The sequence below is a fragment of the Sus scrofa genome, chromosome 4 (genome assembly GCF_054392235.1).
Source record: "Sus scrofa isolate SSC_HxYL_T2T_F1_AM1 chromosome 4, Sscrofa_HxYL_maternal_Yorkshire_Landrace_v2.0, whole genome shotgun sequence".
NCBI lineage: Eukaryota > Metazoa > Chordata > Mammalia > Artiodactyla > Suidae > Sus > Sus scrofa.
The window spans coordinates 14024496-14046775 of record NC_139386.1 but is presented as its reverse complement, the minus strand read 5'-3'; the positions used below and the strand labels follow the sequence as shown (position 1 = coordinate 14046775).

The 22280-nt window shown below is 38.8% G+C and overlaps 1 protein-coding gene across 1 annotated transcript in view; it reads right to left on the bottom strand.

The window, feature by feature from the left end:
* Positions 1-22280, bottom strand: part of LOC102165543 (uncharacterized) — a 615604-nt gene that overhangs the window by 143107 nt on the left and 450217 nt on the right. Inside the window, exon 5 of the mRNA XM_085024289.1 lies at positions 3979-4121. The gene's annotated coding sequence lies outside the window, so the exon portion shown is untranslated. The remainder of the gene's footprint in view (positions 1-3978; positions 4122-22280) is intronic.

The following is a 22280-nucleotide window of genomic DNA, read 5'->3' as shown; positions in this document are numbered from 1 at the left end:
AACTATTTCTAAAGGAACTCATTGCTCACTACCAGTTTATTTGCTAGAGTTTTTTGATGATCTCTTAGTTGGCTGAATCTTATCCTATCAGAAGTTCTTCAAGAAGGTGCCACATAGTTTCAAGTTTGAAAATACTTGTTTTGCCATTGTACTTTTTTTCTTGAATTCAAGGCTGCTAGTTCTTACCTGTTTTCTAAGCTATCATTTTCTTTCCTCTAGATCCCTAATCAGTATCATTTCATTCATCTACTTTTCTTTGTCCTGTTCTCTTGGGCCTTACTCTGTTTTTGGTAACGTTAATTGTCTTTTTAAACCTTCTAGTGTGATCTTCACTTATGATTATTTTCCCTACTATTTTTTCCCCAAGTTCTACTGATGGCTCATGTTTTTTTAATGCGCTAAAGCATATGTATGGCTATAGCATTTTTGAACAATTTTTTTCTCTGTTTTGAAAGTGTGTTCAAATTTTATTTTTATTTCATTGTGGTAAGAACACTTAGTATGAAATGTCTCTCTTAACAGATTTTTTAAGGTACAATACAATAATGCTAAATATAGTCTCAATGTTGTATGGCAGATCTTTAAAACTTATTCATCTTGCATCACACCAAACTTTTATACCCACTGTTTAAAGAGGCAACTGTTTAATTAATTTTTGTGGTGCTAATTTTGATTACAATTTTCACCTGTCATTATAATTTTCATGTTTTCCTGGTGAGTGTTTTTGCCATTTAGGTTATTTTTACTCTTTCTTCTTTTTTATACAGTAGACATTGTATTTTAAGGATGGTGGCTCTTTTTTTTAATAAACATTCAATTTTTTTTTTTGGTCTTTTGTCGTTTTAGGGCCGCACCATGGCATATGGAGGTTCTCAGGCTAGGGGTCTAATCAGAGCTACAGCTGTCAGCCTACACCACAGCCACAGCAACACCACATCTGAGCTGCATTTGTGACCTACACCATAGCTCACAGCAACACCGGATCCTTAGCCCACAGAGCAAGGCCAGGGATCAAACCTGCAACTTCATGGTTCCTAGTCAGATTCATTTCTGCAGAGCCACAATGGGAACTCTAGTATTCAATTTTTAAATGAGGTTTTTCACAGGGTAGTTTTTTACATGTCATCCATGTACTGAGGGGTCATAGCATTTATTCAGGAGAGCAAGGATTTCCCTGATTCTACGACACTAGGTTGCGTCTACAGGTAAGTTATTTTAGTCTATACTCATCCCAGGGGAGTAAATACCAACTCAGAACCTCTTCCAAAATGCTTAATATTGCCTATTTCTTAGTGGTGACAAAGGACACAGGCATGCTCCCTTCATCAATTCTTGTACCCCTATGCCATTATATATATATATATATATATATATATATATATACACACATAAATAAATATATGTATATATTTATATATATATATATATACATAAATAAATATATGTGTATATATATATATTTCCATCTATTATATATTATATATTTTAATTTGACCCACAGGATATGCCACTTACTTTACAAGTTTAAGGGTTACTTTCCATTTACAGTTATTACAAAATATTGGCTATGCCATCTACTTTTCAAATTGTGCTCTACTGTCTTTGCCTGAAATTCAATACTACAGACATCCTTTCTACACATTTTTCTAAAACCTGAACCTCACTTCATCAGGCAACTCTTTCTCACACATATGAGGCTTGATTATTGCTGTGATTATTTCCATTTTACAGAAAAAGAAACAGAAGCTCAAAGACATTAAAATGACTCACCCAAGGTCACTTAGTAAGGGTGGCACTGGAATTTAAAGCCAATCTATGATTCCAAAGGAAGTTCTGTCCCTTATACCTTGTAACTTGACCATTAAGTTTGGCACTTCATTACATATATCTTGGTTTGTTCAGTAATTGATACTGTTGTGAATCGTTCATGTCATGAAATAAGAAATCCCCTGAATTCAAAGAACATGGTTTCTACTTCTGAATTTCTAAGAGCACCACATAAGTTGACAGATGCTCGCTTTGCTTATTACCATGAGCTTAAAGAGGGGAAGGGCATATAAATAACAAAGCCATTTGGAGCTGGGAGAACAATGGTGGTAGAACTAACTCTCATCAAGACCCTTCTTGATTTTATTTTAAGAGCATCCCAATTCTGTTTGAAATCATCCTTGGTAATATGCTCTTGCCTCAAATTTCTTTCATTTTATCCTCTATTTTCTGTCATTTCTTAGTTGGGGAGCTAGTTGTCCATAGGAGATCTTACTTTTAGATTTTCATGGGGCAAGACATTCAACAGACCTTAATGACTTCTTCTCTTTGAAATTCTAGTTACACCATTTTAGAGTCAGTCGTGCACCATTGATGAATGAGAAGGGTAATCTAGTGAGCTGAATTCTTGGGAGTGGACTGATAGTATTATAAGGATGGGCTGCTCCTTGGTGTGTGCATAGCAAGGCTGCAAGAAGGAATGATCATCCTTTCTTGGAGGTATTTTTTGCTCCATTGAGGAGCAGGGACTACAGAAGGGGAAGAGAAAAGTGTTAGAAGAGTGTATTCTTTGTTCCAAGACATTAAAATGACATAAGCTTCTGGATTTGATTCCAGAGTTATATTTGTACCTTCCCATCCTTGGCCTTGGGCTCTTATGAAGTCCAAAAAAGAGCAATTCCTTCTGATTCATTTAGGGTTACAGTTCAATTTATTGGGCAAATTTATGCTTTATTTACCAGAGAGCAATTTGGTTTCCTTGGTCTGGACCCATTGTCAGGTGAACACGAAATCTCTCAGAGCCCAAATCAAAACCAGTAGTCTGTAAAGTTTATTGAAAATGTTTTTAAATATCCTATCCTCAACACCTTTTCATTACTCCCCCACCATGTTCCTTTCCAAGACTTATTTACATATAGTCCAATTTTAAGAAAGTGAATATGCAAGCTGACATACCTTTTCATAGTCATCTTTATTTGCTTTAGAGTCTGTCACTAACATTTTCTATGATGAATTGTTTCTAAATAATTTTAATTCTTAGTGGCTGCAAAACTCCAATGAGATATAGTACCACAATTTTCTTTTCTTTTTTTGTCTTTTTGCCTTTTCTAGGGCTGCTCTCAGCATGTGGAGGTTCCCAGGCTGGGGTCTAACCAGAGCTCCAGCCACCGGCCTACACCAGAGCCACAGCAACATGGGATCCAAACCACGTCTGTGACTTACACCACAGCTCAGGGCAACGCCGGATCCTTAACCCCACTGAGCAAGGCCAAGGATCAAACCCACAACCTCATGGTTCCTAGTTGGATTCGTTAACCACTGAGCCACTATGGGTACTCCCCACAATTTTCTTTACTATCTTTCTATGACCAGATTTTAAGGATTTTTTTTCTCATAATTAATGTCACAATAAATAACTGTCTACATTTTCATTTTTCATTTTTTCAAATTATTATTATTATTTTTATCTTTTTATGGCCACACCTGAGGGGTCATATTAGAGTTGCAGCTGCTGGCCTACATTGCAGCCACAGCCACAGCCATGCCAATGCAGGATCTGAGCCACGTCTGTGACCTTACACCACAGCTCACAGCAATGCTGGATCCTTAACCCACTGAGCGAGGCCAGGGATTGAACCCACACCTTCATGGATACTAATCGGGCTCGTTACAGCCAAGGCACAATGGGAACTCCCTCATTTTTTTCTTTTTTGTTAAAATATTTCCTTAAGATGAATTCTTTAGAATGAAATTTCTGACCAAGGAACATGGATACTTTCAACAGTCTTGATACCTTGTCCAATTGCTTAAAGAAGAATTTTCTAACTATCTAGATTTCCTAAGAATGAAATGGAACTCTTGAGCCCATATTCCTAGTCGAGACCATTGATCAGATTTACTATAACCCTTGCAGCCTCACCACTATAGGTTAGTTGCTTGCCTGGATTATGCCAATAACTCTGCCACAGGGAAGGCAGGAAGTGTGAGTACCTGGCTTCTTCTTTGGAGTAGAGGGATTCAAAAGATGAGAATGCTTCAATTCATTGAGCCGGAGAATATGAAAGATGTCCATTATCCACTCAAGCTTTGCCTCATGGAATGCAGGTTTTTACCATAGCACACACAGGTTTAGGCTGAAATGGGAGAAGATAGAAGAAGATATGAACGCAGGAGAAAGGGTGTATAAACTATACTAACCCAGGCTTGAGGGACCCAATCAGGGAAATTATATGTCCATAAAGTTCCCTGAGATCACTCTGGCTTCTCTGTTCTACTGTTGACTTCAGAGAGGTCATGGCTATTAAGGGAAAGGGGATTGACCAGGTCATAACAACACACTGATCCCTTCAAATTATTAGGAATTGAGAAGATTTTGTAGAAGTTATAATGATGTGTTAGTAAACATGTTTGGAGATACTCTGTATAGGAGTAAAAGGTAAAGGATCTGATGGAAGAAAAATCAATTCATGTATGCTCTGGCGAGAAGGACATTAATTTCAGTGTTTGGAATTGTCAAAGTGAATGAAATTAGTTAAAATTAATTGGAATATTTTGATAAAATTTCTTGGTGCTTAATTTGATTCATGTGGATTAGAACTGATGGAGTTTAGAGTGAAATTGAATCTCAAAGGGATGTGTTAATAGGTGCAGAACTGCATGAAGCTGATGGAAATAGATTGCAAAAAATCACTTCAGAAACACGCTGGCAGCCTTCCTGCAGCTTACTCTGATAGCCTCATAAAAAAAATAACATTGTCTAACAAATAATAAGTTCTATGTTAATGACCATCAATTTGCTGATTCATGGTGCAGTTCTCCTCAGTATCAGGACTCTTGTTTTCTTGAGGCGAATGTAAGGGAAGTGGTCAAGGTACATTTGTAAGCCAGAGACATGGATCCTGTGAAGAGGGCAAATTAGTCTTTTTATATTACTCATGATTCTGCAGAAGAAGGGAAATTTAAACACATCAATATTCATAGAGCCATTAATCAAATTTTGTGTAAAACATGGCTTAATATCCACTGATTCCACCCACAAATATTTATTGAATCTTTACTAGAGGCAGGTACTGTGCTAATGACTACACACGCAATAGTGAACAACACCTAGCAAGTCCCCTAGCCTCACTCCAGTGACTGAAATTAAACATCCATCGAGTTGAATACCCACAGGTGAATTGAAAATCAGGAGAGACACACCGGCATAAGAAAGTTTATGGCCAAGGTATTTAACCTTGTCAATGGGTGAAGGAAGGCTTTCTTTCTCTCTTTTATTTATTTATTTATTTTTGTCTTTCTGCCTTTTCTAGGGCCGCTCCTGCGGCATATGGAGGCTAGGGGTCGAATCGGAGTTGTAGCCGCCGGCCTACGCCAGAGCCACAGCAATGCAGGATCTGAGCCGCGTCTGCAACCTACACCACAGCTCATGGCAATGCCAGATCATTAACCCACTGAGCAAGGGCAGGAATCGAACCTGCAACCTCATGGTTCCTAGTCGGATTCATTAACCACTGCGCCACGACAGGAACTCCCTTTCTTCCTTTCTTCGTCTTTTTTGTCCTTTTTAGGGCCACACCTGCGGCATATGGAGGTTCCCAGGCTAGGGGGTCCATCCGGAGCTGTTGCTGCCGGCCTACACCACAGCCACAGCAACACCAGATCTGAGCAGCATCTGCAACCTACACCACAGCTCATGGCAACACCAGATCATTAACCCACTGAATGAGGCCAGGGATCAAACCTGCAACCTCGTGGTTCCTAGTCAGATTCGTTTCTGCTGCGCCACAATGGGAATTTCAAGGAATCCTTTCTTAAAGGGGAGAGGCTTCCACTGAGATCTAAAAGGTGAGGAGGTAACCAGATGGAAAAGGAAGGAAGAGCATTTCCAAATAACATAAATAAATAAATAAAAGGCAGCACCATGTTCAAAAGCCATATGAATGGACAGACAGAGCATGAAGAGTATGAAGACCAAAATGAAGTCCATGTGGCTGAAGAGAGAGGATGTGTGTGTGTGTGTGTGTGTGTGTGTGTGTGTGTGTGTGTGTATGTGAGAGAGAGAGAGAGAGAGCGAGAGCGCTCTGGGCATGTATAAAACAAGATGGGAGCTTTATGATGGCACAGGCATGGAATGTGAGGGGGCTAGAGAAGTAAGTAGGGCCCAGATCATCAATGATCTTATGAATTCATTAAGGGTTTGATCCTTATTATGAAAGCAATGGAATGCATTGAAATGTATTTAGTGGGGTGTGTGTGTGTGTGTGTGTGTGTGTGTGTGTGTGTATTTAAAGCACACTTCTTGTGGCTGACCTTCAAGGATTTATCTGGGCAAATGCCGTGGATGCTTATGGGTGACAGTGATGAGAGAGAGATCTTTGGTGCCCATCCTATCTTAAACATTTGTGACTTTTGAAGCACAGCCACCATTCGAATTGGAGGTTTGGTTTAAAGGAACCCTCTTCAACATATATTCCCTAAGAGAAACTACATTTATGCCCATGAGTCACTGGGTATTTTTAGCAAGTGTTACCAGAGGTCATAAGGCTGCAACATGTTTGGTGAATTTATCGTCTCCCCATTTCTCCCTGGTGAGATTCTCAGTGAGCAGAAATGATATTCTGCATTCCAACAGGGGCTCATACAGCTTCTTATATAGCTAATGACTATGAAACTCTGAAACTTAAGCAGGCCGCCTTCTGGGCCACTTAGCAAGGCATACTTTGAATCTCTTCTCTTGGATATAGGTAAAATTCCCAACTAAGCCACTAGTGTCAATTTGTACCATTATCCTAAACTGTATGACAATGAGTATCCACATGTGCAGTTCAGATCTTTCTATGAGGGTTTAGTCTCTGGGCATGTGCAGCCAGGATCTATAAAATCCAAGTGGGAGAGAGTAGAGCAGGCCTGGACAGGGATGACCAAAACTTATTGATGGATTTCCATTTGGATCAATTATTTCAATTAATTTCATTCTAACAACAGCTCAGAAAAATTGGCAGGTTGACGATTATTGCTTTTATTTTATAGATAAATATGACATGCTTTGGTGAGATGGTTATTTCATTGAAGACTATTTTGATTAAAGGTCATGGAATTCCATTCAAAGTTGCTAAACAAAAAATATATATTATAAAGACTTGGAAACAATATCAGTCATTCATTCATCCATTCAACAAACCTTTATTATTTGTCTATTATGTTCCAGAATCTGTGTTAGGCTCTAGGGCTATAATGGTGAACCAAACCACACACAGACTCTGCCTTCATACAACTTAGAGTCTGGTAGAGGAGACAGATATTATTTAAGCCGCCTTCATACAACTTAGAGTCTGGTAGAGGAGACAGATATTATTTAAGCAGTCAAGGTAAAATCTGATTTTTGTACTTTATGTAACAAGTAACATGAAGAATGGCTTGATGCTATAAATGCTCAGGATTTGATCAGAATAAGCTAAAATCTGAGAGATGAGAAGAAATTAATTACTTGAAGAGAGGAGCCAAGAGAGTTCTAGGCTGAGGGAGCAGCATATACAAATGTCCTATGTTTTATGGGAGCAAGATAAGAACTGTGGACTAAAGAAGGCAAATATGTTTGGAGAAGAGAGCACAAGAAGGACCCCAAGAAAAGAAATGTAGGGACTAGAGCTTCTAGCAACTTGCAGGCAGGATTAGGGATGGTTGTCTTTATCCTGGGAAGAATGGGCGGTCTCGGACAGTTTTAAAAAGGGGAGGTTGACATGATCAACTTTATATTTCGTAAAAATCACCCTTCTATGGTGTGTGAGTATGTATTGGAGGGGGACAGGAGAAAGGAAGGACTGATTAGGAGGGTATACAGGTTATAGTTCAATCAGAATAAGGATTAGATCTTACACAATTGTAGGAGCTGGTATGGAAGTCAAAGGAAGGCTGTTTTCTCTGCATCTGATTGTGGTCTAATGTCACTTAGGTCACTAGGGCTGACAATCTGGATGAAAAGCTGGGATACTGAGGTCAAATTAGAACTTATGCCCTTTTATCACCATCTCTCAAAATTGGGTGACCTGTAGTAGAAGCTGGTGCCTTTCCCCAGGTAGCTGCACACACACTTGGCTCAGAACCTGGAGATGATAAAGGAAGAGATCTGGAAGAGACTGGAAGATCTGTCGGTCTGGTTGCTGCTTCCCACCAACAAGGTGAGCCAGCAGTTGGTTAGCAAACAAGCAAGCATTTGGTCCTGTCAAAAATGTCCATAACACATTTGGTCCATGCCAAATGGCCCTTGAAATTTGGTTCTACTCAAAATGTTCATGAGGATATTTTGTCTATGCCAAATGGTTTTGGACAGTCCCAAAAGTTGAGAATCTTTTGGCATGGACCAAATGTATTATGGACATTTTGGACAGGTTCAAATATCCTGAAAATCTAGAAGGCTAGCCACAAGATGCACCAGCACCAAACTCTTTACACCAACTCTTCAGGCATAATGACTGTTGATTTCCTTCTGCTTTCCAAACTTTACTTATTTTTCTGGTGGACAACCTTAACCTAGAAAAAGATAGAGAAAGAAATGTGGAGAAACACAGTTTGCTCTTAGATAGATTGGTAAAGTACAAAACCATCACAGAGGTTATTCTCATTTGGGGCAGAGATAATAGTGGTTTGTATTAATTCTTAGGAGCAAATTAATACTTTTAAAGAGGCTAGGTATTTTGTAGAATGTTCTTTGATTTGCAGATATCTGATGTTTCTTCATGATTGGATTCAGGTTTTGCATATTTGGCTGGAATAGCAGAGAAGTGATGCTATGTCCTTGGTACATCAAGTAGGAGCCACATGATGTCAGTTTTTATCAATATTATGTTAACAGTGATGTTAACTTTGGTCCTTGCACCATGGTGGTGTTTGCCCCAGGTTTCTACACCGTAAAGATCTAATACTTCCCTTGTAATTAATAAATAAATTTGTGGTAGATTATTTCAGACTGTGTAAATATGCTGTTTCTCATTAAACTCTCACCCACTAGTTTTAACATCCATCGATAAGTTATTTTTTCATCTTATTTTGTTTTTGACAGAATTGATGTTTTAGAAAAGTTTTAGGTTCACAGCAAAATTGATCAGGAAGTACAGAGATTTTCTACATACCATTTGCCCTCACACATGTACAAACTTTCCCATTATCAACATCCCCTACCAAAGTGGAACATCAGTTATAATTGATACACCTGCACTGACACATATAATCTCCTAAAGTCCACGGTTTGCACTAGGGATTACTCTTAGTATTAGTATTATATTTTATGGGTTTTGACAAATGTGTGATGATAGGTATTCACTATTATTGAATTATATAAAATAGTTTCACTGCTTTAAAAATACTCTACACTTTGCCTATTTATCCCTCCTTCTCCTCTAAGCCTGGCAACCACTGATCTTTTTACTGACTCCATAGTTTTGTCTATTCCAGAATGTCACGTAGTTGGAATCATATAGTATATAGCCTTTTCAAATTGGCTTCTTCGACTTAGTTATATGCATTTTAGATTCTTCCATGTCTTTTTATGGCTTGATAACCCATTTCTTTTTAACAATAAGAACTATTTCATTGTCTGGATGTTCTGCAGCTTATTTATCCATCAATGATTTATTTTTAATTTGTGTTTTCATTTTGAAACTACATTGGAATAATAGAACATTGCAAAAGTGGTACCAAGAAGTTCCACAAACCACTAAAATTCTGCAAATGTCATCCTCTTATATAGTACTGTAACAATGGTCCAAACCAGGGAATTATCAGGTACAATACTCTAGGTAGTACTAATGTACAGACCTTATGCAAATTTCACCAATATTCTCAGTAATTTCCATCTTCCTAGTCCAAGGTTCTATCCAGGATCACACAGTGCATTTAGTTCACATGGCTCCTTAGTCTCTCCAATCTGTGACAGTTCCTCAGTCTTTCCTCTTCCTTTATGATCTTAACACTTTCGAGGGGAATTGTCCAGTTCTTTTCATAGATATACCTCAGTCTGATTTTTCAGCTACTCCCTCATGATTAAATTTACTCTATGCATTTTTGGCAAGAATAGTGCACAAACGGTATTATGTCTTTCTCAGTGCATTGAATCTGGAGGCAAATGATGTGGATTTGTTTCCAAAATGTTGACTTTGATCACTTTGTTAAGGTGGTGACTGACACGTTTTTCCACTGCATAATAACTATTTTCTCTTTATAATTAATCACTATCTTGCTGGGAAATAATTCAAGACTGTATTACTATCTTTGTTTGTCATGTGTTCACTAGCTTTTTAGCATTTACAGACGATCTGGTCTAAAATAATCATTGCTATGATATCTTCCACATGGTGATTTTTCTTTCTTTCTTTCTTTCTTTCTTTCTTTCTTTCTTTCTTTCTTTCTTTCTTTCTTTCTTTCTTTCTTTCTTTCTTTCTTTCTTTCTTTCTTTTTTTTTTTTTTGTCTTTTTGCCTTTTCTAGGGCCGCTCTCGCGGCATATGGAGATTCCCAGGCTAGGGGTCGAATTGGAGCTGTAGCCACAGGCCTACACCAGAGCCACAGCAACACGGGATCCGAGCCACGTCTGCAACCTACACCGCAGCTCACGGCAATGCCCGATTCTCGACCCACTGAGCAAGGCCAGGGATCGAACCTGCAACCTCATGGTTCCCAGTCGGATTCGTTCACCACTGTGCCACGACGGGAACTCCATGGTGATTTTTCTATTTCCTTTATCCTTTCTATGTTTATTAGTTGGAATGCTACTATATAGAAGACTTTTATTTACCCTCCTTATTTATTCCATTATTTATTTCTATCACTAGGTACTTGTGGATTTTTACTTTATTTTATGAATTACAATCGATTCCACCCTTGTGTATTCAGTCCTCAAACTGTCCCAGATTTGGACATAGCAGGCCCCATCAATTTGGCTTCTGTGAATTTTTAAATTTCTCTGTCATTTTTTGAGCACTTTCTTACTTTTTCACTCCATAAGCTATTCCAGTCACATCTTATACCTTCCTGCTCAGCTGCTTGAATCAACCATCTCTCTAAGGTTTGGAGAATGACATTTAGAGATCAAGAGCCTTTCATTGGTATTAGTCTGTCTCAGTAGACAGAATTAAATCTATTTCTATATCTATCTATATATTGGTATTTACAAATCATGAGTTTATACTGCTATATCCAGTCCAATACTACAGGATTCATGCTAGCCTTTTTCCTTTCCTTGTTTATAATTCTTTTCTCCAGCAGTAAACATGGTTCTCATTATCTATGATATATTAACTTATTTGCTCAATCCCAGAATACACATAAGTAGGTTCAAAATTGCCAACCATAACCCTGTGAAAAATGAGCCTACTAACTAGAATGTAATATTTGTGCATAGTTATTTTTTTGGATTTAGTACAATACATAGTTCAATACTTATTTTGTTAAAACCATACTCAGTTTAACTCATATTCCTATTAAAAAGCCCTACTAACTAGGGTATCATATTTCTGTACAGTTCTTTTTCTTTTCAGCCTTAAAATACATAGTCAATAGTTATTTTCTTGAAATCATGTTGAATCTAAATTCAAGCCTCTGCCTTGAGGGTGGACATCTACTTCGGGCAGGGGGGCATCAGTCAGCCCTTTCCACTTGTTTTGACGTACAGGAAGATAGGAGGAGGGGTGCAATCTGCCTGCCCATGGCTCTGCATCCATGAATTCTGAAGTTCATAGAGCTTATATCAGCCCTTCCATTCAGAGGATAGGATAAGGGAGCCCTTCTGTGTAACAAGAGAGAAACAAGGACTAATAAATTATATTGACAAACCCAGGCCTTTGTTAACAAGTATGAAGAGACAGTTCAGGGTCACTAAGCATTTGAGGAAAACCAACAGCACAAGGGGGAATGGGTCAAGAAAGGCGATCAACTGATAGCACAGGAAAAGAGAAAAATTAAGGAATAGTAGGTGTTATGGACAAAACAGTGTCCTCTAAATTCATAAGTTCAAGCCCCAAGTCTCAGTGTGACTGCATTTGGATATAGGGCCTTTATGGAAGTACAGTTAAATGATGTAAAAAGGGTGGGGCCCTAATCTGTTAGAACTGATATATTTACAGGAAAGGGAAAAGACACCAGAGATCTCTGTCTTTACACACACACACACACACACACACACACACACACACACAAGATCTCTGACTCAGGAACTTTATATGCTGCGGGTGCAGCAAAAAATAAATAAATAAGTTAAAAATTAATAGAAAAATTGGCAAATAATTCAGTCTTCAGGGATAAAAGAGATAGTAACATCGTTTTACATATGAACCATATTATTTTAGAGCTTACCTTTACAACTTTTATTTCATTTGATCCTCAGGGAGATTTGTGAATTTGGCAGCATTGGCATTTTCAGGTCAACTTAAGGGTAGGAAACCCAAGTACAGAGAAGATGACTAATTTGCCCAACATCACATGGATGTGGAGATGTGAATGCCATGGTCAGAGTCTAAGTCACATGCCTTTTAATCTTGTCCTTATTTCAGTGTGTCAGTGAACCTGCTGGTGCAGAGCGTCTCTTTTAGGTAAATTCCTGAGTACCTTCTTGACCTTCAGCACACTGAGCTGTGCAGCTTTAAAAACAAGTAAATCAGGAGAGAACTCTAGTCCCCTTCTGGAAGGTCTTATGGCCTGTGCTACTTTTAACCTCCTGGGTTTTGCAAACATTCAGAATTGAGAGATGAAGTTTGACCTTCACTTTTCTGAGTATCATTCTGTCATTTTGGGGGAAGTTTTTTTAGAGCTGCTTATGACATTCAGATTTATGTTTCTAGACTCTTATATTCTCTGGTATTTGGACTGTGATAATTGTTCTCAAAAGGACGTGTCAATTTCTGTAGCTCTGTTGAGATGGCATTTCAGCTTTCTTTCACAAGTTTTTGGAACTGGACTCTGATTGACAATTTGTTATTTGACATTAAGTGCACATTCAGAATGCTCTGCTTCTTGTCCACTTAAACCCCACACCACATCCCTTTACATTCCTTATTGTTCACTTCAATGAAATCATGTTTGTTTTCACTAATCGAAGGCCTAGGTTAGATTTTTGATTGAGAAGTTCTGCTTGCATTCTTCCTTAAGAACTCTCTCCCTTCACTGGTAGTAGGCTGTTTATACCTAAAATAATTAATCATCCTCAAATATTCTATGCATAGGCATCACCTGCTTTTTTGGGAAGTGTGAACGGTTATAGATATTTGATAGATTTTTATGTATTTGGGCCATTTTCATAATGATAATTTTTATGAAGTAGCAACATAAAGAAGTAAAAATTATTATGTGTTCAAATGGGTGGGGTTTACATATCACTCTATTGTTTATTATCTTTGTGATGTTAAGCAAGTTACTTAAAGAATCCAGATCTCAGTTTCCTCGGATGTAAAATGGAAATAATGTTTTCTATTTTAAAGTTTTGTTGTGAAGCTTGAAAAAGAGAAAAACAATACTCAGCACAGAGTCTAGCATATACATTACACTCAAAAATAACTACTATTTTATAAGCCTTTTCAATCTGTAGGTTATGATACGATATCTAGGAGCCTTCACGAGAGATAAGAGATGATCAAAACTAAATAAGGATAAAGGAATTAATGAACAAATTATCTCATATGAGAACATACTGAACTACAATGGGCTTCCATTTTACTGGTAACTGGATCTCTCAGGTTCATACCCCACTCTGAGGTATTACGCACTTTATAGAAATAGGGACACAATAGGGCTGAGAATTAATGCTGCGTCACCCCTAGCTGAGATTTCATTACTTAAAATGGAGTGGGAAGTGGGTGACTCTGATTTTTCATCTTTTATTCTTCCTCAGGTCCATGTAACTGAATCCACTGACTCTGGCAAGGTATCAGGAGGGTCAGGAACAATCCTTTACCTCAGTCATGCTCCATTTGCACTATTTGCAAAGCTTAGGGTCTTGGCTTTACTTCAATTACACGACTGTGAGTTGAGCTGTTTCTTCACACCTTCTATACATGGCACTACTCTTGACATTTTGCCTACATAAGTTTTCTCAGGCTCCCTCCTCAGAGCCCTTATATCTCCACTGCTGGCTTGGATCCTATTCTGGAGTAGACATATATCTAGAGGTAACAGAATATTACGACCTAGGATAGTCTTTGTGGACATTTGTGTCCTTATCCCACTCATTGGACACATCCTTGCAAAGCACCTGTTCCAAAAATTACTTGATTCACATTTATGTTCAGGTAATTTATACACATACGTTTACTAGCTGATCCCCTGCCCTCACTAAGAATGCCCAGCAGCTGGTCCAGCTGGGACTCCTCTGCAGGTCCAGCTCCCGCCTGTTCTCTGGTTCATGCTGCCAATATCTAGCAAGTCTTGCCACATAAGCTTTTGGAGTACTGACATATGGATTTGGATTTTGTAGAGGGCTATAAACTGAAGGCCAGGTAAAATTCCAAATGGATGAAAACTTTTTCAGGTCTACTTTAAGGTCTGAATTATTTCCCTGTAATACAGATGTAACTGCTACCCATCATTAATTCTTCTCCACTCCCTATTTCTTCTTACCCCACATTCTGAAGTGTCTGAGATACTGGCTTAGGGAGTCAGCAAGGCAGGTTTCCTGGGCTGGTGCTAGAATATGACTACAACATGCTGCCTTATTCTCAGGCTCTCTCTGTCAAGAGAGCTTTAATTCTAACACCTGAGTGAAACATGGGTCTGGCAGAGATGGGTTTTGCTCCAGTGTCTGATAGTCAGTTGTCCCTTGGATGGGCAATAAATAGCACAGATCTTGCTTTTAAACCTGTGGTTATTGTTTCAATTAATCACTGTCTGAGAGATTCTTTTTCTTGCCCAGTCCCTGGAGAAACTCACGGGGCTGGTATATTGTAGAGACTTTTGATATCAGAGGATTTAACTCAAATTCATTTCAAACGAGAAAGCTGAAGGCCTGAGTATTTAGGGGCCTGCTTGGAGTGCCAAAGCTCATTCGTGAAAGAGCCATCATGGGTCTTTTGGATCATATTTGGGTATTAAAATGAGCCTCAATCAACCTTGGCTTGTTCTACCTGTTCAGTATAGCATACTGGGCTGTTCTTAAGACTGAGAAGTCAAGATTTATCAGGTTAGTGGGCAAACTAGTCCTTCTATTACTAGAGTCATTTTGCAATAGACATTGCACATTCCTGACTTCTGCTCAATCCGTGATGGGAACTGAAAGGGCTTTTGGATTCAGTGTCCAGATGGAGTCCCCAGCCTTGGAGGATTTCCATGCATGAAGAAAGTAATCTGAGTCCTGAATGACCTCTTTATCTCTCTCCTCTCTTTCTCTCTCCCTTTCTCTCACTTTATTAAGAATGTACTTAGGCAGAGACTTCAACAGGACATCTGGGCAGTCCAGCAAAAGAACAAGTCATCTGATAACACTGTTCCCCACGTCTATCTGCAAAACTTCTTCCCTCTAGTGCCCAGAATTTCCTCAGGATCATGGGTGGGAGACAGTGGTGCACTTGGGACAAGTACATTAACTTCCTCTTTTAGGGGTATCTTATTAGTTGCTTTCTCTTCCTTTCCACATGTGTGTAGGGCCAGATTCTGACAGTTCTGCCTCCCCAGTGTTATATTTATTTCTTCCCTAAACATCTTTAGGATATGGCAAGTAAGCTTCCTGGGGTTGCCAAGAAAAAGCCTCTGAATTTCTCTATGGCCTGCAATGTCCTTCCCTCTTATCAACCTAGCAGCCACCCCGAATAACCACCAGTTTTTCAATGGCACCACTGATCAGAAATGTTGCATGAAAGAGATGTAATTTGGAGTTAGATAGGCCTGCATTTGACCCCCTTGCTCTGCCACTTCCCTTTGTTAGTGCTCTGGGTCAAGCTACTTAATTTCTCTTAACCTTAGTTGTCTTATTTATAAAATAAGGATAATCACAATAGCTGCCTTGACAGGTTGTTTTGAAGATTAAGTGGGGGCAATACATATGAAATTCTGTTACTGTAAGCACTCAAAACACATTGTCTTCTCTCTATTCTCATTTATGCCTGACTTGATGTTTCAGCTGTGTGTCTCCTAAAAGTGGACAAGCAATCGAGCACAAGTAGTTCTTCGAGGAGGTAATCCCAGAAACCATTTGGGATGCAGAATGAGACAGGGAAGAGAGTAAAAGTAATGAAGGGCATGCTAACAAGAAGATTGCCACAAAGGGAGGTTATTCCTCCTATAGACTCTTTGAAAACCTATAGAATCCACCTCCTGCCTGTCTCACTGAAGGTCAAGGAAACTGGAGTATTCGTCCACTAACTGGAACCTCTCGCTGGTAAAGCATGGATCCTGGGAGTTAACTCCACTGTACTCCTAGCCTGTGTTGGGAGCTGGCCAAGTATGCCCCCTCCAGGAGAATACCTTCAGGGAGAAATGATGCAGGGGAACTGTCCATGGTCACGTTCCAGGGAAGATCTAGGAACTAGGCTGGGGCATTGACAGTCTAAGCTATGGGGCCTGACACACAGTAGGTTCTTGCTGAACTGAACAAAAACAAGACATCAGTGCTAGGTTACTTTCCCCTCAGTAAAGAAAAAGAACACTGGTCCCTCAGTCCCTTAACTTCTGGGGCTCTGGTCAGGTTGGCAGGGTCAGAGACATGCATAGGCGCTCAGGGAGAATAACATAATATTTGCAGGAAGACCATCCCTCAGCTTGGGGTTGAGGCTGCTTCAGGTTGGGGACCTCCAGGCCTGACCTCACTAGAGTAGGTACCAGAGACCTCCTTTTTTCTCTCCAACTCTATTTAACAAATTCACACCTCATTCATATCATTAGAATGTTCAAGACACCAAAGTCAGCCAAGGCCCCCAGACAGTTCATGTTTATTATGCTTCTCTGTATTATTTCTGTCTCCTCTCTACTAATCTTTAAAGACAGAGACCTTCTCTGCCGACCCACCCCGATCCCACTCAGTGCACAACTGTCTCTCTGAGGACCTGGCTTGTTGTTAGGTTATTTCGTGCCTCTTGCCTCTACATTCATCCTGCAATTTCCAATATAATCTTTGTGTAATCTCTTTGCTACAGATTTCCCATTTGTTTTCCCTGTTTCTTTTCTAGGCAGACAATTCCTCCTCATACATGTCTAAGCTCCCTTAATCCTTTTACTTTCCAACTTGTTTACCAAGGCAAAGGTCCTAATTTGTTCCTCCTTAACATGCCTGGTTGATTAGCTGCAAGAATTCCACTTATTTTCCCCCTGATGATGCTCTTATATACAGCCAGAAAATTCACTTTCCTGCAGCAAGTACACATTAAGCATGTGTACTATATGCCCATCCCTGGCTTTGTGGGATCCTATGGAAGTATAATATATAAGCAAGGGCTTACAGAATTAAGTCTGACTCTACCCAAATTCATCTGCTTAGACACTAATTTAAGACTCAGCTTGGATACTGTCCGTTAGAAGGGATTCTTAGAAAGGGTTCATCAACCCCCAAAGGATAGTTGGATAAAATTCAGAGAGTCTGAAGATGGGGAAATTGTCTTTATTTTCATTAACCTTTAACTGATCATTTCCTTTAATTATGAATGAAATTAATAAACCCTACTAGGATTAGTAGCTTTTGTGATTTTATCACCCAAGAAATCATAGGTATTTTCATGCCACATTATAGTTGTCACAAAAATCTCAAAATATCAACTACGTTTTCACTATTTCATAACTACATTAGTTATTAGGACCACCACTTGATCTTATTTTATTTTATTTGCTTTTTAGGGCCATACCCGCAGCATATGGAAGTTCCCAGGCTAGGGGTCGAATCGGAGCTGCAGCTGCTGGCCCATGCCACAGCCACTGCAATATGGAATCCAAGCCATGTTTTCAACCTATACCACAGCTCACAGCAACACCAGATCCCCAGCCCACTGAGAGAGGCTAGAGATTGAACCTGCATTCTCACGGATACTAGTCGTACTTGTTTCTGTTGTGCCACAATGTGGAACTCCAGATCTTATTTTAATAAGGTGATTGGGGAGCATATACATTATAAGACCACATTTAAAAAAATTTTGATGACTACATTTCAATATAGTTTCCTGGTAATAATATGTATTTTATAGTATGCATTTAAAACATTACTCAGACAAGGGGTCCATAAGTTTCACTAGACCGTCCAAAGTGTCCATGACACAAAATAGGTTATAATGCCCAGAGTCTCTCAGTTACAGTCTTGTTTGAGTCTTTGATGTTTATGCATATCTCTATCAAAAGCTTTCCCAATTTCCGTGATGTTCCATTAAAATGTCTTTCTCTCCAACTAGGCTGTGAGTCTTCCAGGGAAGAGATAGGGTCCTATTTGTTTGAATGGCCTCAGCTCCTAGCGCTGTGCTCAGAGCTTGGTAGGTGGTAGTACTGCTTGCTGAACATGCTGCTAAATTAAACAATGAATAAATAAGAGTGTTTTTCAAGGAGAAAGGCACTCATAAATACATTTTTTTTTCTTTGTCCAAAGTCTTTCTCTCGGACAGGTTACATGTTGTTGCCCTTCCTTCACTCAGGCTATTTCTGCGATCCCCCTTTGGCAGTTGCCTTCTTGGCCAGGTTCTAAGTAATTCAGTCCATAAAACAGAAGTCAGATTGGAGTTGTAACCCACCTTGATCACCCAGGTGTTTGTTCAAGCTCAGCTCTAAGTGACTTTTGACAATTCCAAATGGATAAATAAACTTTAAAATATAAATCCACTTTTTGAGCATGAAGATTTACTCACTGCCCCAAAAGCTATTTAAAAGGATGTGTCTCAGTAGAACTACCATATGACCCAGCAATCCCACTCTTGGGCATATATCTGGAGAAAACTTTCCTTAAAAAAGACACATGCACCTGCATGTTCATTGCAGCACTATTCACAAGACATGGAAACAACACAAATGTCCATTGACAGATGACTGGATTAGAAGATGTGGTATATATACACAATGGAATACTACTCAGCCATGAAAAAGAACAAAGTAATGCCCTTGTCAGCAACATGGATGGAACTAGAGACTCTCATACTGAGTGAAGTAAGTCAGAAAGAGAAAGACAAGTACTATGTGATATCCCTTATATCTGGAATATAATATATGGCACAAATGAACCTTCCTACAGAAAAGAAAATCAGAGACTTGGAGAATAGACTTGTAGTTGCCAAGGGGGAAGGAGAGGGAGTAGGGTGAATTGGGAGCTTGGGGTTAACAGATGCAAACTATTGCCTTTGGAATGGATTAGCAATGAGATCCTGCTGTGTAGCACTGGGAACTATCTCTAGTCACTAATGACCTAGGATGATAATGTAAGAAAATAGAATGTGTACATGTGTGTGTAAATGGGTCACCATGCTGTACAGTAGAAAAAAATTGTATTGGGGAAGTAACAATTAAAAAAGATAAAAAAATAAAATACTTCATTGCTCAACAAAAGAATAACAAGTAAAGCTCATAAATGTGATTAATTATACAATATGATGAATCTTAAGTTCTTTTGATTATTACAAAATATGGATTTAATAAAATCCTCATATCTTTCTCACTTGAAAAAAAAATAAAAGGATATGTCTCAAGCTCTAAAAAGAATTTCAGAAGAGGAACACCATGACCTTAGTAATGGCAACTTTGTGGGATTAACTTTGTAGTTTCTCAAAGGGACCGCTTTACGTTGACCAGGAACTTCTATAAATTCTAATGGGTTAATTGAAAAATAGCTTGATATTCTAGCTCTCTTATTCTTATCTTGCAGCAATCTTGGAGAAGTCTCAACCATCCTGTCCCCTCCATTTTTAATACATTAATCCTAAGTTATATTTAGGACTGCCATTCAAAATGTCCCCAAATACACGGATTATTTGTTGCGATTTCTCTTTCTTGAAATGTAAGTGGTGAGGGTCTAATACATGGAATAAATTAGTCTGTTTGGTATTTTGCTGTCATTTAGCACATATCCAGGCTCCTTGACATGGAATCAGAGATTTACATGATCACGAACTCCCCAAAGGGTGAGTATTGCACAGACTCATACTGAAGATTCTCTTCATGAATCAGGATTCTTATCAGCATTCTTTTATCACTTACCAAACAGAATCAGATACATCTATGGAGAGTTACGAGAATCTGGGATGATGCTCTTCCATTAATAACACCTTCTTTTACATTCCTCCAGTGCCCCAGCATGAAAGCCACAGACAAATCTTTCTTGTAATGCTGCTTTTCATTTTAGCCACGGAGGAAACAGGCAACACAAATGCCAACAAGAAATAACGGCCCTGTGAAGGTTAACCGTAAGGAGAGTTTTCCTCTTTCTTCGCTGACCCTTGACAGATCAGTTGTAAAGGTTTGTCCATTGGAGATTATTAAAGATAAATAAATATTGTAAGAGCTATTCCTTGTGAGCCTTCTAGCTTTAAAGAAAACAACATTGATTTATTTGGTTTCCAATCCAATAAGCTGTGTGTTAATCATCTTTCACAGCAGATACTTCAAAGGAGGAAAAAGACATTATAAAGAAGGAAATCTTTAAGACAAGTTGAGATGTTTCAAAATCTCATTGTATGTATCAACCCCTGGGTTATGTATGTATTAATTTGGATTTCCTAATTTATGTAATGAGTTGACAAGCTGATAGCTCCTGAGAGCCACTCTGTTCATTATCTAACATAATTATGGCAAGAATCATCCGTGTGTTTTCCCCTGCCCCACACCAGCTAAAAGATACATTTACACAGTAGGTAGGAAACATTATTATTACTTTAAAAAATGAATACTGTTTAGACACTTCTTATTTAAGTTAACTAAAAAATATAATATTCAAGGGGCTTAGGTTTCTCCATTTTTTAGTGTTCAATTCAATAACTCAACAGTTACATGCTAACTGCATGCTCTCTACAGTTCTAAATGCAGAGGATGCAATTTGAAAATTGTTTGGGTCCCTGCTTTTGTGTAGATCACAGTAGAGTCAGGGAGACTTTGTGTGCTATAATCGACTAAATGTTATCATTGGGGCATAAAAAGTTCTGCGTGTATATGGAAGAAGGATAAATAAGTTTGCTTTATTTTGCTCATTGTTTTCTCCTCTTCTATATCATCAACTTTTCCCTCTGTACTAGCTTCTCTCATCTTAGAATAGAAAAATGAAGAAAAGCAACATTACCAAATAAAATCCCCCCTCAAGCATAACTCTTCTAGTCACTATCTTTTCTCCTCCCCTGCCCGATCAAGCTTGCAAATGGCATTGTCCACATTCACTGTCTCTTCATCACATCTTTGATGGACTCTGTTATGTCCGGATTCCCCTTCAGGGAACAGAATGCTTTCCTAGCTGCTGGAGAGCTGTCAGCTATTGGCCTTTCAGAGCCGTAGAGTGCCGACTCTCCTGAGTTCATACCACTTCCTGGTCCGTCTTTCTTCAGTGAATGATTGACGCTGGGTTTATAGGTATGGCCATCTCTTTCCAACATGGGCCTGCATTGAAGACTATCCTAGTTCCAGAATTTCCCATGGTGTTCACTAAAGACTGTTGTAGGGCCAATATTGTATTTTGATTCTTCATTCTGTCCACTCCTTCTTGTTTCCTTCTCCATAGGGCTTGACTGACCCTTATAAACATACTGTATACCAAACTCCATCTCATTGTCTGTATCCCAGGGAATCTATTCATGACACCTGTGACCCTTATACCTTGAACATCTCACAAAGACCTAAACGATGAGCCTACTTGTATGCTTGATTGGAGCAATTTATCATTTTTCCTGCTGGATTATTTATTGCTTAAGAGAAGGGGTCTTTCTTTTTGTAATTTTTTTATTATAGTTGACTTATAATGTTCTGTCAATTTCTGCTGTACAGCAAAGTGACCCAGCTATATACATATAAACATTATTTTTCTCATATTACCCTCCAACATGTTCCATCACAATTGATTAGATATAGTTCCCTGTGCTATACAGCAGGATCTCATTGCTTATCCACTCCAAATGCTGTAATTTGCATCTACTAACCCCGAACTCCCAGTCCCTCCCAGTCCTTCTCCCTCCCCCTTGGCAACCACAAGTCTGTTCTCCATGTCCATGAGTTTGTTTCTTTTCTGCAGATAGCTTCATTTGTGCCCTATATTAGATTCCAGATATAAGTGATATCATATGGTATTTGTCTTTCTGGCTTACTTCATACTTAGTATGAGAATCTCTAATTCCATCCATGTTGCTGCAAATGGGATCATTATGTTCTTTTTTATGGC